This window comes from Gossypium hirsutum, chromosome D04, assembly GCF_007990345.1.
Source record: "Gossypium hirsutum isolate 1008001.06 chromosome D04, Gossypium_hirsutum_v2.1, whole genome shotgun sequence".
NCBI classification, from domain to species: Eukaryota; Viridiplantae; Streptophyta; class Magnoliopsida; order Malvales; family Malvaceae; genus Gossypium; species Gossypium hirsutum.
The window spans coordinates 30,816,063-30,834,986 of NC_053440.1; positions in this window are offsets into that span (position 1 = coordinate 30,816,063).

An 18,924-nucleotide genomic window follows, 5' to 3' on the forward strand; every position below is an offset into this window, starting at 1 on the left:
GGTTGATGGTTCGATCCCCGCAAGCGCACTTTTCATAATTAATTTCTAACAATACTGACATCTCTCCCGTGGGATCGGTGGGGTTTAAACCCAAGACCTTAAAAGTCTTAAAGGGTAAAAATACTACCAGTTGGCTCTCACCAGGTACGCTAAGGTAAGCATATAAGGCATTGGTTGATGGTTCGATCCCCCGAAAGCGCACTTTTCATAATTAATTTCTAACAATACTGACATCTCTCCCGTAAGATTGTAGGCCATATCTACATCAATCGAGGTACTCCTTAAGGGACACAAAACCTCCGAGTGGAACAATACCTTCCATTGAGGGTTCAAGACCCAATTACCCTCAACACCGATAAATATGATAGTTTATCTTATTTATATTGTTATTTAAATCATTAATGGAGTATTACGAGTCAACTCGACATCAATTCTGTAGAACAATTATTAAAAATTATATTTTAAAATAATTAATAAATATTATTATAAGGATATTATTATAGATGTTTTTGTCTTGCTATACTTTTATAAATGGGTAAACTAGAAAAATGGTCACTAAACTTTGGTGAAATTTATTTTTTTGTCACTTAACTATGAAAGTTATACTTTGGTCACTAAAGTTATCAACTTATAACATTTTGGTCACTCGTCCGTTAATGGTTGTTACAATCTTAACGGAAAAGGTGGCATATAATTCAATGATTAATATCTAATTTGATTCCTAAACTATAGCTAAAACATTCAAAATTTGGTACTTTATAACATTTTTAACAATACTTCTTAAAAAAATTATTAAAATTTTCTAAAAATATAAAAAATTCTGAAAGCTCGGTATTTATTTTTTGAAATTATAAAATTATTTTGTAAAATTATAATTATGTAAAAATTAAAGTATTGAGAAAAAATCTAAAAAAATATATAATAAACTAACAGCTTCGAAGTATGATTTATTTTCAAACCTGTATATATATATTTTTAAATCTTCTGGTTTCTACTTCTCAATTGTTGAAAGAGAAGAAAGTTGTTGGCCATGGAGACATTAGTTCTAAACTCATTCGACTGTTGTTAAGTTTTGTTTGCTTCAAAACATTCTTGCAAAATGGAAATTTTCTTAGACTTTTCCTAGAGTTTCCCAGTTCTTAGTGTGTTATCCACCACAGTCCATCTCTTTATTTGTTTATTTGTGAATTGTTGGGAATTTCGATCTCTTTAGTGTTTCTTTTTTCTTTCTTTTTTTTCCTTTTTTGATAACAACTGGTTATAGTTTTACATAAATTATTGAGAAGTTCTTTTTTATTTCTGTGTAGGATGACCACCAATCAGATCATTCAGGAAGAACAGCATGGCCTCTAATTTGGCAAAGAACATTGATGAAGCTGCTGGTATATTATATAATTTTTAATTTTTTACATAATTATAATTTTTAAAAATATTTTTTTATTATTTCAAAAAATAAATAATGAATTTTCAAAAAAAAGTGTTTTTATATATTTTGATTTTTTAATAATTTTTTTAGATTTATTGTTAAAAATGTTGTAAAGTATTAAATTGAATGTTTTAACTACAGTTCAAGGATCAAATTTGATATTAACCGTTGAATTAATGTGTCACCTCACTTTTTCGTTAAAGTTATAACAACTATTAACAGACGAGTGATTAAAACATTATAAATTAATAATTTTAGTAATCAAAATGTAACTTTTCATAGTTCAAAGGGTAAAAATTTTTTGTTATAATTTAATGATCATTATTGTAGTTTACCCTTCATAGATATAAAGATACACTAGTAATAATATTTGAACCTAAAATATTAAATTTTTTGAATTCTTAACTTTATCATTTTAAGCAATATTTTATTATTAATTTATATAAAAAATATTTTTCAATGACATCATAAATATGCTATAAACTAATATATGTAAACGATAAAAATGTAAAAAAATATAGTCGAATTATACTATTGTGGTGATTGGTAATCATAATTAATATGGTGGTCTATACGTTTGTATAGTTCTTTTGTATTAACTTTGAATTTTTTTTAATTTTTTGATTTTTTAAATTTAATTTTTTTCATAAAAAAACAATTACTCAAAGCTTGTAATTTATTTTAAAAAATAATATTTATGATCTCAATTCTATAAACTACGTAATTGAATTTGAAAGTTTGTCTAAATCAATTTCATATTTATCTTAATTTCGTTTGAATAAATTAAAATATTAAATAAGTAAAGGTTAAATGTAATTGAAAATTAATGTCTTCCATTCAAATTGCAAATAATCTCGTAATTTCTTAAATTTGAAATGCGTCAAATAAAAAAATAGTCAACCGCTTATATTTAAATTTTAAAAGCATCTAAATTTAATATAATTAAATTCAATATGAACTTAAATCTCAAATGAAAAATGTTGATTAAAGAAAATTATAACAATTATGAATTCATCTACATGGAAATTTATGGCAATGCTCAAGTTCGAAATCAAAAGTGATTGAAACACAAACATAAACATCTTGTAAAGTTAAAGCCCAAAATATTTTTTACAATTTTAATTTAATTCTTGAGTCTTGGCAAACATTGAAAAAACCAATTTCATATATTTAAAAAAAAACTACATTTTCTTAATTTTTGGAAATTTTTTGAAATGATTTTTTTTCTTTTTTTGCTATTTTTAAAATTTTATTGTGAAAAAATAAATTTTAGAAAAATAGAAAAACATTCAAAGTGATTAAAAGTACCGTAGATATTTATATATATCCATATTATTCCATGTTTCTTTCTTCTATATTTTTAATGATTTTTTTCTTTTTATTTGAATTTTCACCATTTTTTTATTTTATGTTTTTAAAAAAGAAAAGTATGCTTTTTAAATTCTGAAAAATTTTTATAATTTTTATATTTCCTTAGTTTTAAATTTTTTGTGATTTTTCTTTTTGCTATTTTTTTTGAAAATTTTGCATTTTTATGGTTTTTTTACATTTATTTCAAAAAAAATTGAGTGATGTGATGCACTCCAGCAATAACAACTAAGGTAATGTACTTGACATTAGGAAACTTCAAATACTAAACAGATAAAAGAATTCTTTAAATATCAAAATAATAATTTGGTGCAACTTTGGGAGATAAATAGCATAATATATTTTTGTTGTCATCCTCTTAGGAGTTAAGACATGCTCTTGATCCACCAAATCTATTAATTTCTTTCCATGATTTTCATATATTTTGTTAAATAAAATGTAACTTCCCTAACCCGACCTAGACATTAGACTCGAATTTAGGAGATTACATCAACCAGTGAAATGGCTTAGTACGATCAGAGTTTTTATCAAATTAAAACATTCATTTATTTTAAAAGAAAACCTAGTCTATTTTTAGAAAAAAAAACCCAATAATTAACAAAAACCAATTAATTTTAACATTTTTCTTGTAACAGTGACTATTTATGAACACTTAGTTAATTTATTTATTCTTCAAAAATTTATTTATAAGCTAGCAACGTAAAAGTGATAATAGTTTATATATTTAATAAAAATTGAAATGCTTGCATGATTAATTTATATTTATATTAATATCCTAAAATCAATTTAAAATACATGCATGCTAATTAAAAACCAAAACCTAAGTCCTATGCCACATTTAAAAATAAAATAATACAATCTGTGAATAATAGAAATATCAAATACCAATTTTAAAATAATTTTATGGTAAAACGGTCAATCCGAGCCAAGATCCTTTGAATGTCATATTCGCGTCCTAACTTTGCAGGTTATCTGTGAAGATGGAAATAAAATAGGAGTGAACTATAAAGCACAGTGTGAGTTCAGTCACAAGAAAACCGTAACAAAAGAACAAACAAACAAACAAAGCTCACGGGTTAGCAATTATAAGATTAAACACAACCATAAAGCACCTCAGATTAACGGTTTTTCACATAAAACACTTCACTTTACTATCTCGGTATTCACAGTTTTATATGCACATGCATATGAATGCAATATAGTTTTAGATTAATAGAAAAGTCCTACCCAACTCCGCTACACACCTCACTTATGAGTTCCCCATAACTCATCTACCATATCACTCCGGATTGTGAACGAGCCACCACTAATTTGTAATTAAACTGCCACTTTGTAAAGAAAAACATGGGTAAACCACTAGTATTTTAAATAACAGCATTTGTAGTTATTACCACTTGTTGTGAGTGCACAACATGGTTGCAGATTAAACAAACTGCACTGGGTTTATGGATGAGCCACATATTTGCAATTATTGTCATTTGTTGTGAGTACACAACATATTTGCGGATAACACAAACTATCACTAGGTTTCATGGATGAGCCACCACTTATTTTTGTAGATTTAATAAATTGTCACTCTTCCTCTATACAATGTCTCCCCCCATGCAATGCACTATGTCATGCTTTGTATTATAACAAACCAACACTAGTAGTAGATATGAAACATGTAGTCAATTCATCACTAACACTTAACATGCTTATCATGTTTTTCATAGAGCGGTAACAATATTATCACTTTCAATTTAACAGTTTCACTTTATCAGAAAACACATAATGTTCACGTATCATGCGATGTAATAAGAGCACTTAAGGAATTAAACACAAATTTCAGGATTCGCACAATATCAGGGACCTAATTAAGCAAGGAAAACTCTAAAAATAATTCAAGGAATTTACAGGGATTAAATTGAACATATCATACTTTTACATAATATAAATAATTTAGTTAATCGAACTATGAATTCTAACATTATTCATTTTGTTAGGGACTTAATTGAATAAAATAAAACACTAAAAATAATTCAGGAATCAATTAGGAACTAAACTGGTCAAAACATAAAATTCTAGGTCAAAATTGTAAAATTTGTAAAGCAGGAGAAAAAACTGTAAAATCTAAAAAATAGGGGAAAAACTGTAAAATCATAAAAACATGGGAAAAATTGTAAAATTAGAAAAAATAGGGGCAAAACTATAAAATATGAGAAATAGGGAAAAACTATAAATCTGAGAAATATGGGAAAAACTATAAACTTTAAAAAAATAGGGGACACGATCGTGTGACCGGACCATGTGGAGAGACCTAGATAGTGTAGAGGGGGACACGACCGTGTAATAGACTAAAGTCGTGTGAAAATAAAAATACCTAGGATTATAGGGAATATGGTTGTGTGAGGGGTCGTATGGCCTTATTCTAGGGTACGATTTTCCTCGATTCGCTTGTAAAAGAACACACATTTATTACTGGGAGACCGAGTGGTGTCCCTCTCGTTCAAATCTGATCCAGGGTACCTAAATGGGGTCCTTCAAATAGGATTTACACATGAGTCAATAACAGATTTCAAGATTAACCAAGATTTTTTAAAAATTTTGGCATAATTCGTAAAACATTCGTAATCGAATTAAGAGATTAGCGAGATTCGACGCTCTTTTAGAATTTACGAGTTCTTACAAATCAAAACGAGAGTACTTACCTAATATTTGATGAAAATACAATATGTGATTGTTAGAAATTACGAAACCAGTGAAGAAAATGAATTAACGGAAATCGGTTTTGATTCAGGATAGCAAAATAATTCTTAGCAAAAATATGTAAATTTTGATAAATGGAAATAGAAAAAGAATAATATAAAGAGAAAAGAGGAAAATTCCCATTTAGGGTTGGAAAGAAATTCAAATTCATGTTTAATTAGGAGAGATTGGAGTAAATACTTAAAGTTTGGAAATCCTAGGGGGCCGTATGGTAATTTCCCCTTTTCTGCCAAAATTAAAAGAATATGGAGGGAGGGTGGTATGACTTTAACTTTGGATTTAAGGGAGAAACAAATGATGCATAACCATTAGGTTCTCTCCCACACTTGGTTATTTTTTACTCTATTTAATATATATTTAAGTATGATTTTGATCATAGGTTGCTGAAAAATAAATAAAAGAATTGGGAGAAGTGTGACTTGAACCTAAGACCTCTAGGGAATACACTAAACACTTAACCATCAAGCCTAATCATTTACTTAGTCATTTTTTCCATTTACCCTTTATATTTTAGGGTGTTATAGTTCTCCCCTCCTAAAAAAAAATCGTCCCTGGAATTTCTCTTACTAGTAAGTTGTTCGCCACCACGCTTTCACTGTACTACTCTGATTTCTATACAGTTCTATACTATATTTTTCCTTAATCTTCCTATGGCCTTACTACGATAATATCGTGTAACACCCATAACCAATCTCTGTTGCTGAATTAGGGTTATTGAGTATTATTATGCAAATTGGACACATAAACTTCATTTATACATACATTTCTTAAATTTCAAATCAAAATCCAAAACAACCATTATTCATATCATACATACATTTACGAGCCTTATACCAAATATACGAGACAAAAAAAGGCTTCAGAAGCAACCAGAGATCAATTTGAATCAAAACAGAAAACTTAGAAAATTTTGAAAATAGGGGTAACACGGCCGTGTGACAAGGCCCGAACCATATACAAATTGAAGTATGGATTACACGGCCGTGTCTCAGCCCGTGTCGCCCATGTGTGACACTGGCTTGGAACACACGGCTATGAAAAGGGGCCATGTGCAAGACACGACTATGTGACAACCTGTGAGTAACACCCCTAACCCATATCCATCGCCGGATTAGGGTCACAAGGTATTAGCGAACCCAAGTACAAACTCGAATATTTATGCAAGTCATATTTATATATATATAAAGCATATAGCTAAATAAAAATTAAACATACATTAATACTCATATTACAATTATAAATCAATACCTCATAAAATTTATGCTAATCCATACCATGATTGTAATCATATTTTCCAACAAACAAACATGCCTCAAAAACCATACAATATATAAATGAGGTAATATAAACTCAATTATATAAATCATAAGTACATTTCTTTTTAATCATTCAAATAGTCAAATTTTAAATGATCTTAATAGATGACAATTTCCCTGTGCATACATAAAGGCATTCAAACATATATGTAACCTTAGCGTCATTATCATATATCCGAACATATTTCTAATGTAACATATATAATGCACATTTTAGCCTATCACTATGAGCCATAATAAAAGCACAAAATACAATCGTAATCCATCCGTTTGCATACTAATTATCATGCCAAAAATTTGTACTCACACAACCAATTCAATTATCACCCATTACTGTTATTAAATTTAAACTTAAAAGTAACACAAACATTTTACCATTCAATATTAATCTAACCTTGTCATTACAAATCATGATTATTACAAGCCATCACAAGCCGAATTTATAACCAAATACACATGATCTTAACGTTAGCATGTACATTTATTATACTTATAACTAGTCGTTTATAATTGTTAACTAACATTGTTATCTATCTAAATTGTCATAAATCCAATCACCAAATATAAACAAAAAAATTTCATACCATTCCATTCCATATCATATGCCACAAACGTATTTTAAAATAAGTTAACATCATGGTCGAATGTACATTATGCTTATCATTATCTCATACCAAAATATATAACAAACATCACAGACATATATACTCAGTAATAAGCTTACTAACTTTAAACTAGTTCATCGATTCGATCACACTGTTATAAAGATCTTAGGCTTACCAAAATAAACCATATATCTAAACTAAAATTTACAATCACACATATGCGCATACCTATTATAATAATAACATTATTTTGATACTTTTAACTATCCATTTAATCTACCCAAAACATACTCAATTCATAATCATCATTTACCATTTAGATTTGTACCAAATCAATCAACCAAATAACATATGTTCAACCGTTTCATTTTTCATATATTCGGTCCACAATTAATCTCCAAAAAAAATAAATCATGTCAATTTCATCATGAACTGTACCTAAAAACTCATTCATTCAAACCTATAAAATATATGCATGCTTATCCATTACATATCTATCATTACTTTATTACTAAGCTAAATTATACAACTATCCACCATTCAAAATTATTTCACATCTCATACATATATATAAACCATGTTTAATTAAAATCACATTCGGTTTTTGCCATACAATTTCCCATTAAACCATTTGGAAATAATAATAAAAATATTCGAACGACTCCCAATAGCTCGTACAGTGCCAACGTCCTAGATGAAGTCTTACATATATTCAAATAATGATGCCACTATCCCGGGCAGGGTCTTACACATAAATTTCAATTCGAAGCCAACGTCCCAGATGTGGTCTTACACGGTATCACATATCAAAATTCATGTAGTTCGTACTGTTATCAGATGTAGTAAATCAATTGAATTAAGCTCGTAACTAATCATCTTAATCTAAGTTCAATTCGGCATTGAAGATATACATACATACAATCCAATTCAGTTATGTATAAAATAAATACAATCAACTTAGCATCAAATATTCACCTCCGAACTTACCTCGGACAAAGACGAACGAAACGGGACGACTACTCGACCACTTTTGATTTCCCCCGTTCCAAATTCGATTTCTTCTTTTCTTAATCTAATTCAATACAAATTTGACTTATTTAACCATATATTCATTCAAATTTATTCAAAAACACATAAATGGGCAAATTACATTTTAGCCCCTAACATTTCACATTTTTTTCAATTTAGTCCCTATTTCAAAACAACTCAAAATTTTCAAAATTTCAACACAATCTAGTTAGATCGAATCTACCTAAGGTCCCTAGCAACCCATTTCTATCATTTATTTCACATTTTGACCCCTTAATTTACAAAATTCACAATTTTATCCTTAATACACATTTTTACTAAAAATCACTTAATTAAACATAATAATCTATCAACCAAGATTTATTTTTCATAACCAAACCACAAAAATCTCAAGCTATCAATAATGGAAAATCACAAAATCCATAACTAATTCAAAAATTCAAGCATGGGCTAGCTAGTATTCGAAGCAATGATCTCAAAAACATAAAAATTATCAAAAACCAAGCTCAAAACACATACCTAATAAATCATGCAAGGGCCGAACTTAACGAAGCTTCAATGGCTATTTCTTTTCTCTATATTCAATGGTGGAAGATGGTGATAAAAGAAATTTTATGTTTTATTTTTATCTTATCTAACTTATTAGCTAATTTACTTTATTAACCTTTAATAAAAAAAACATATAATAACATATAATGGATAGTCATTATGTCCATTCCCACTATCCATGGTCTAATATCATCATAAGGACCTTTCATTTAATAAACCATAGCAATTATACACTCTTAACTTATAGCAAGTCATTTTTGCATTTTATGCGATTAGGTCCTTTTTATAAAATCGAGCACACAAACGATAAAATTTTCACACAAAATTTGCACACATATAAATTAACATGCTATAAACACTAAAAATAATATTAAAATATTTTTTGACTAGGATTTGTGGTCCCAAAACCACTATCTGACTAGAGTCTAAACCAGGCTGTTACACTGTGTTCTAGGTCGTGTGCCCTTAAATGAACCTTTAAATGCAAGGTTACTAAAACGAACTTACTTAGACTACAAGCAACTCACTTACCAGCCATTAAACCTACTTAAAACACACTTAAACGACCTCAAAACATGTTAAAAACATCCAACCTAAGTGTCTAACCAATGTGCCCTAATAGACACCACAAATTTTATATGCAAACAAAAAGCAACTCACTTAAGACAACTCTTTCAAAACAAAATATGTTATTCAAACAACAAAAATGTCTTTAAATACCAAATACCAAACCCCATATAAAGCAATTAATACATATCCATCATCATTAAGTATCTACCAAGTTGGCCATACCATATTTAAATCTTCTCAAGAGTTACGAAACCAAACAATGCATAATAACAAGAGCACAAAACATTAACAAACAAAATGACATTAAAAAGATACATATTTTGTCACTACATAAACACATAAGCTTAATTACAAATTCAACTAACATAGCAACTTTAACAACTTCAAATCCTATATACATGCCACAAACCGAAATACCTAAAAACAAAAGCTACCAGAAAAGGGTTGGATAGTGTGAGCTCTAAAGTTTATCCATTTGACTAGTTCCGCAAAACGATAGATACAGAAAACAAGAAAAGAGAGAGAGTAAGCTTATAAAGCTTAGTAAGTTTATAGGTATTTAAACAAAACTCTTACCTTGGTTTACAATTAAGTAAATGAATATAACTAAATTTAATACGATTTCCTAACAAAACATTTAAAACAATTAGGTGAGTGTTTCAAATATCAACTGTATAATCTCTTAATCATTTAATATGACATAATTATGTATCATTCAATAAGAAAGATTCAACATGTAAAACATATCATCCATTTGACCATGTCAATTCACATACATATTCCATTTCTTTTAAACACATAACTCTGACACTAATATCACATTTACAAAGCGTGTGCTTCATACTTATACTATAAACTTTCATGTCGTTTCAATATTATTACAAACAACTTTTAAATACATAATCATCAAATATTCAATTTCATCACTTAACATCTCCATATGATTCATGAATTTAGTATCATCTTACCTTAACTTATAAATTAATATTAAAAGAGCTTTCATGACTATACCCTGACAATCGTTACAAATGTCACTTAACATTAATATCGAAGCATTCAATAGAATAATTCTTGTACCACAATAGTTCCAAACCAATAATGCATACTTATATATATACATAAATGACACCTTCCAAAAAGGCTTAACCAATTCCATCAACCATAGTTTTTCAATATAACCAAAAACATTTATAAACAAGAATTTCATTGTAACATTTATCACTTCATAACACCATAAACATAGAATAGAATTAAGCAAGTACTTAAGCTGTAGATCAATTAACACATAGCCTGATAAACTATAGTAACTTGACTCGGATGCTCGAGTAACTACACCACACCAAAAGCATCATAGATGCGTAACAGAGAAACCAAAGTGTAGACAAAGCACAAATGTGCAATCAGAGGCACCAAAGTACAAAAAGAGGCACCTAAGTGCAATCCCGTACAAGCCTGCATACATATCCTAATCGTTTACTACGTCCAAACGGGCATTTTTAACAAAACTCATGCCAGTTATAAATCAAAATATTCCCATTTTATCCATACACATATTGTAATAAACTCATGTCCATTCAGAAATACTTATGTATCATCATATTTCACTAGTATTTAACTTTTCTTAATTTGGTCCTTTTCTCACCTTAGCAATCATCTATAGTATATCAATGTCAATCCATAAAATCACCAACATATGTATATATATAAACATAATCTAACAGCAACTAATATCTAAAATCATTGCAATACACTATGAACTTACCTAGAATATGCTAACGGCTGACTCGTAAGGACTAATCCGTATTTTTTTCTTTTTTCCTCGATTATCCTCCATACGAATCAAATCTTGACCTATAATGATTAAATTCAATTTATCAAATTCAAATACATATTCCAACTTATTTTTATACAAATGACCCTTAATTTTTCATTATTTACACATTTTCTTTAAACTTTTATATTTCTCTCAATTTAGTCTCTAAACTCAAAACTCTAAATTTTAAAAAAATTATCAAATACCCATGCTAGCCAAATTTATTCCCATATTAGTACAATCCAAAATTATTCAAAATTCACAAGAATTTCATATCAATTTTAATATTTTATCAAATTAATCCTTTAACAAAACTAACTAAAATCACTTTACAAAATAGTCCTAAACATCAAATAGTAATTGTAAAATATTTTTATAGTAAAACGGTCAATCTGGGTCGAGACCCTCTGAATGTCATGTCTACATCCTAGCTTTGCAGGTTATCTGTAAAAATAGAAATAAAAGGGGAGTTAGCTATGAAGCTCAATGTGAGTTCAATAACAAGAAAATTGGAACAAAACAACAAATAAACAAAAACACAGGGATTAGCAATTCTAAGATTAAACATAACCATAAACCATCTCAGATTAATGATTTTTCACATAAAGCACTTCACTTTAATATCTCAGTATTCACAGTTTTATATGCACATGTTTATGAATGCAATGCAGTTTTGGATTAACAAAAAGTCCTACCCAACTCCACTACACACCTTACTTATGAGTTCCCCACAACTCATCTACGATATCACTCTGGATTTTGGACAGGCCACCACTGATTTGTTGTTAAACTACCACTTGTTCTGAGTGCACAACATGGTTGCAGATTAAACAAATTGTACTGGGTTTCTAGACGAGCCACATATTTGCAGTTACTGCCACTTGTTGTGAGTACATAGCATATTCACAGATTAAACAAACTACCACTAGGTTTGGTAGACTAGCCACCACTTGTTTGTATATTTATTAAACTGTCACTCTTCCTCCGTACAATGTCTCGCCCCATGCAATGCACTATGTCATTCTTTTTAAGATGTAACATGTACTCAATTTATCACTAACACTTAACATGCTTATCATGTTCTTCGTAGAGCGGTAACAATATTATCACTTTCAATTTAATAGTTTTACTTTATTAGAAAACACATAATATTCACGTATCATATGATGTAATAAGAGCACTTAAGGTATTAAACACAAATTTCAGGATTCACACAATATCAGGGACTTAATTGACCAAGGAAAAACTCTAAAAATAATTCAAGGAATGTATAGGGATTAAAATGAACATATCATACTTTTATATGATATAAATAATTTAGTCAATCAGATTATGGTTTCTAACATTAATCATTTTGTCAAGGACGTAATTGAATAAAATAAAACACTAAAAACTATTCAAGAATCAATTAGGGACTAAACTAGTCAAAACATAAAATATGGGTCAAAACTATAAAATTTGAAAAATAAGGATAAAACTGTAAAATCTGAAAAACATGTGTAAAACTGTAAAATCTAAAAAAATAGGGCACACATGGCCGTGTGACCTGTCACACCCCTAGTTTGGCGGATCCAAGGTTAAGGCGTGTAGTAGTGAAGTAATTTATTTGGTGAAGTGTAATCTACCCAATTGCTTCTTTTGGCTAATATGTGTGGTCGTATAGTAATCGTTGTGTAAGTAAGTGAAGATTCCATTTCATATTATTTTGCTATTTAAATAGAAAGATTTTGTTAAGTGCAATGCTAATTGTGGTATGAATTATAGCCAAATGCATAGTACGCTCTGTTTGTCTTAGTATTGTTTTGGTTGGATTATAAAATGACCTAGTTAGAAACCAACTAGATTGACTGGTCTAATACCTATTACGCAAGATTTTCATTTATGTTTCTCTCAGAATCTGTAGGTCATTAAGAAAGACAAATTACGAATTAAGTGACACTTGTTGAGTTCCACTAGGCGGGGATAGGTTATATATATATGAGTAAGAAGGGTTTTGAGGAATGGTTTTCCTTTTTCTCCAAAATGTTACTCTCTAATTTTTTTTCTTAAATCTAATTGTATCTTTTCCTCATTAAGCTGGAAGCAAAGGTTCCTAGTTTAATCAGTGGTCATTCCATCTCTGGGTAAGTATTATAGCTCTGCATGCTAAGTTTTGCAGTAGTAAGTCTGTAAGAGGTATATAAATAATAAGTTATAAGTACAAGGCTTTGCATGTAGGTTGTCAGTGATTGGGATGATTATAATTTGCATGTGAATGAGTTTTAATGGTAATCCTCTGTTCATGAAGTAGTTGTTACTGTTGGTTTGAGAATGATGTCTGAGTCTGTAGCTTCGATCTATTGTGGGTGAGTATCAGGTGAGTCTCCATCCTAACTCTTGCATGAGAATTTTTCAAGAAAAGTAAATATATATAGATGATAATAACATCTCTAATAATTGATAAATATAGGAAGAATAGTAAATATGATATGTGTGTTGTAATTATATGTATAAAGTTCTGTTGAAAAGAATGTTGATTGGAAAGTATGCAAGTAAAGTTTGATATAAGGAAAAATTATGAATCGATCAAATGTGTGAACAATCTGGCAAGTGAATTCTAAGTAATGTCCTTTTTGTGAAGCCGCTAGTAGGGAAATTATAAGGCTAACTAGACTGGCAGATTACGATATGAAAATAAGTGTAAGACCATTTGGTTTAGACCCATGGCATTATATTATATGAAAACACTCATAGTGTAGTCTCTGATAAAATGAAGATTGGACTAACAGATCACAATACATGAAAGTGTGTAAATTCATGTGGTTGAGATTCATGGCAAGATATGACTGTATGAATGTTCATGGTATACCCTTTGATAATGTGTAGATCAAACTAGCAGATCATGATACATGGAATTTATGTATAAGTCTACGAGGGAGAAACCTATGACACCTTCTGTGAAAGTTCATCGGGACAGTAAACACGTGATTCTTTATGTTGCCCTTGTGGTGTATTTTGTTTGGCCCTTGTAGCATACTCTGATAAGTCTGTATGAAGTAGGCTTTGATGATATATTCTTTTGAAAAGTACTTTGGTGGTCTTAAGAGAAAAAAGAGATTAATGAAAGGTCTGAAGGGATCTTAAGTTAATCAGGTAGTTAAGAGAGAACTGGTATGCTAAGAGTATGATAGCTAGCGTGTAAGTGTAAGCCTGTAATTGTGAATGCATTCACCGAAACAGAAGTAAGATGTTGAGAATGGTAGCTAGCGCACAAATATTCATTAGATACTATAAAAGTATCCACCAAGGTATTTTGTATTAACTCTCACTAAGTTCTCCTAAACTTACAAATGTTATGTTTATGTTTCAGGTAGTTTAGTAAAAGAACACACCAAGAGGGACAACACTAGGATTACGCCAAGGAAGCAGCGAACAAGGTTATTATGCATACGGTGGAAAGTGGCGTATTGTAAGATTTCACCCTAAGAGTCTATCTTTAATAACCTTTTGTGTTGTAATGAGTTGTGCCAAGTCTGATGTAATATTTTTATTTCTAAATACTTTCTTTTATTTATTTGAAATTGTGTCTTTAATTAAATAATAAGAAAAATGTTTTAAGTAAGGAGGATCTATCAATTGTTTCGAAATTTTGTTATGTATTGTGGGTAGTAACACCCGAGATCCGGACCCAGTAATTTTGGTTGGGCTGAGGGCGTTACATGACCGGACTGTGTGGAAAGCTCTGAACCGTGTGGAGGGATGCATGGTCGTATGGTTGGGCCGTGTAATAAACTGAGGTCATGTGAAAATCGAAAAACCTAGGGTTTCAGAGGAACATGGTCGTGCAAGGGGTCGTGTGGTCCACACGTGTGGCACTATTTCGAGGCACGGTTTGCCCCGATTTACTTGTAAAAGAACACACAATTGTTACCGAAAGACTGAGAGACGTCTCTCTCGTTCAAATCTAATCTGAGGTACCTAAATTGGGTCCTTCAAACGAGATTTGCATATGAGTCAATAACCGATTTCAAGATTAACCAAGATTTTTCAAGAATTTTGGCACAATTCGTAAAAGATTTTGACGCTCTTTCAAAATTTCGAGTTCTTACAAATCAAAACGAGAGTACTTACCTAACTTTTGATAAAAATATGATATGCGATTGTTGGAAATTACGAAATTAGTGAGGAAAATGAGTTAATGGAAATCGATTTTGAGTCGGATAGCAAAATAATTCTCAGCAAAATGATGTAAAATTTGATAAAATGAAGGAGAAAAAGAAGAATATAAAGAGAAGAGAGGAAAATTCCTATTTAGGGTTGGAAAGAAATTAAAATTCATGTCTAATTAGGACTTTTCTGTTGAAATTTAAAAAATATGGAATGAAGGTGGTAAGACTTGAACTTAGGATTCAAAGGAGAAAATAATGATGTTTAACCATTAAACTACTACCCACACTTAATTACTTTCTTTTCCATTTAATATATATTCAAGTATGGTTTTGATCTTAAGTTGCTGAAAAATAAAGAAAAGAATTTAGAGAATTGTAAGTTGAACTAAAGACCTCTAAGGATTTCACTAAACACTTAAACATCAAACCTAATCATTTACTTGATCATTCTTTACAATTAATTCATATATTTTAGGGTGTTACGTAAAACTATACAAATTAATTATGTTTATAATAGAAAAAAATATGTAAAACATAATGTTAAATATGTAACTTAATGTGAGTAGTTATGAAGAGAGAGAGGAAGGGCTGACAAGCACCAATCTAACAAGAAAAGAAACATCGCAAAACCTAAACAATCCACAAGAGAAAGAGCAACATTCCACACAATATACATATATCCCCCTCCAATAATTAAGCTGTCCTTTTAGAATTGATAACTAAGCTCTCATGTTAACATCATTATAGGCAATGAAGGGAACATGTGTTCACATGAGATCCATGGATATTAAAGATTGAAAAATACCCACTTTTATTATATGAAAGCAATCTTTGAGAGCAATCTGATTAATATTTTTTGGACATCACTATGTTGTCTTTTAAATATGATAAATATATAGTCTCGATTAGTGATACTAATGAATTTCTTTTTTATTTTTTTGTGAGATTGGGGATATAGAGATTTAACCGCGTAAAATCTTTTTTAGTTGAGTAAACTAAATAAGGATCAAGGGTTAAAAACTCAACATATCAATTAAATTATATTTAAGCTTTTATAAGTTAGTATAATAAAGTTTTAATTAAATGTCAGATTTACAAATTTTAAAAACAAATTATTTGAAGTATAAAACTGCATAAATTTAATACAAAATATCTTTACTTTAATAATTTTAAAATTATTTTTATGTTGTTTTAATTTAAAATAGTATTGGAAATTTTATTTTTATTGAAATTATAAATATAAATAGTTTTAAAACTTTTTGAAAATGTTGTACTTCAATTTTAATTGTTAATAATTTCAAATTTCTAAACATTTTAACTAACACGTTGTAATATGATTTTAATATATTTTAAATATTTATTTAAAATATTAAAAAATTTTAAAAAAACCAAAGATTATTTAAACAATTTGTCTTAAAACATGTTTTTAAAAAAATTAATTTTATTAATTTAATTATAATTTAAGATATAATTATTGTAAACAATTTTTTACAAATTGTAATGTAAAACCTTTTTCAATTTAATTTAATTTAAATTTTTTAAACAAATTCAATTAAAAATATTGAAAAATTAAAACAACTATAAAACAATTTTAATTTTTAACATTATTTTTAAAACTTATACAACTTTTTTTTTTACATGAAAATATAATGGGTAAATTTTAATTCCAATCCCTCTAATTTTTTTTAAATAATAAGAATAGTTAAATTTCAATTTGATCTTTATATTTCTCTTAAAATTGAGATTTAATGAATATACTTTAATTTTAACATAATTTTGTACCTTAACTTTTATAATGCTATAAGTTAGTCTAAATACTTCATTTTAATTAAAATGATGATGTGAACTTTGAAGAATTGTTAGCACCATTAAAACCCTTTATTAAATTCCAGTTTGTTATAATGCTATTCTTTGTTACATGGTTACCAAATGATTTTTTCTTTCAAAATGCCACACTAGATAATTTAACAAAAAAATTTTTTAACAATATTAACAAATGAAACTAAATTTTTAAATTTGAAAAGTAGAGGACTAAATTCTTAAAAATGAAAGTATGAAGATTAAACTCCAAATATACGAAGAGTATAAGAACTTTGAGAAAATTATAATATTTAAATTTAAACATTATAATTTAGTCAAAAAATAAATAATTAACACAATGCAAAGCATGGAGAAACCATACTAGTTTTATTAATTTTTGTACATTTTTAATTGACATGTAATTGCTTTAAAAAATTTAAACCATTTTTTAAAAAATTATAATTTTTAAGCATTTTTAATTCATAAAATTATTTATAAAAAATATATTTAAAATTTTAAACAATTTTAATTTAAAAGACATTTAAATTTGTTTACAATGTTTTTAAAATATTTCTTAAAAGTTTACTTTAAATGATGATTATCGGGATAAATACAAAATTATACATGAACTTTGATACAATTTACAATATTACACATTAACTTTAATTTTGTGTATTTGTATACATCAAACTTTAATTTTAGTTCAATTTTCTTATTTCACTAACCTCATTATCTATGTGACCCATTTTTTGTTAAGTCATATAAATTGCTAACATGACATTTTATTAGGTTAAAGAAAAAAAATAAATTATTTCCACTTAAATTTAAAAAAATAAATTTCTTGAGGAAATAAGAGGCCATTTTCCGAAGTGTGTTTATTTTTTTTTAAATTTAGGTGTAAATAATTTAAATTTATTGGTTTGTTTCTCAACATAATAAAATGTCATGCCAACAATTTACACATTATTTAATAGAAAATTGTGTCACGTAGATAACGGGTTAGTGAAATGTGACAATTGAACCAAAATTAAAATTTGATATATATATATATACACCAAATTAAAGTTGATGTATAACATTGCAAATTGTATCAAAGATCATGAATACTTTTGATATTTATCCCAATGATTATATAGATATTTAATATATATTATATATGATTAGTTTCTTACCTGTGCGATGTAAGATTTATAGTATTTTAATTGGTAAAAAATAATATAATTTATTATTATTTAATATAAACATGTTACTATAAGAAACAAAAAAAAATTGCATGATATTTAAATTAAGTAATTTTCAAAATATAAATTTATGATGATATATATAGCTTGTATTAGTATTATAGAAGTTCTTCCATAACATCCATCTAAAAACAAATTAAAAATGAATTTTTAAATGAATGGACATTTTTCTCCATATCATTCATACAATCATATATATATATATATAAAAGCATAAGTGTGGAAAAACTTTTCAACTGGTACAAAATTTTTTATTTTCTAACATATTACTAAATTCACATTTAAAAATAAAAATTTAAAATAAAATAAAA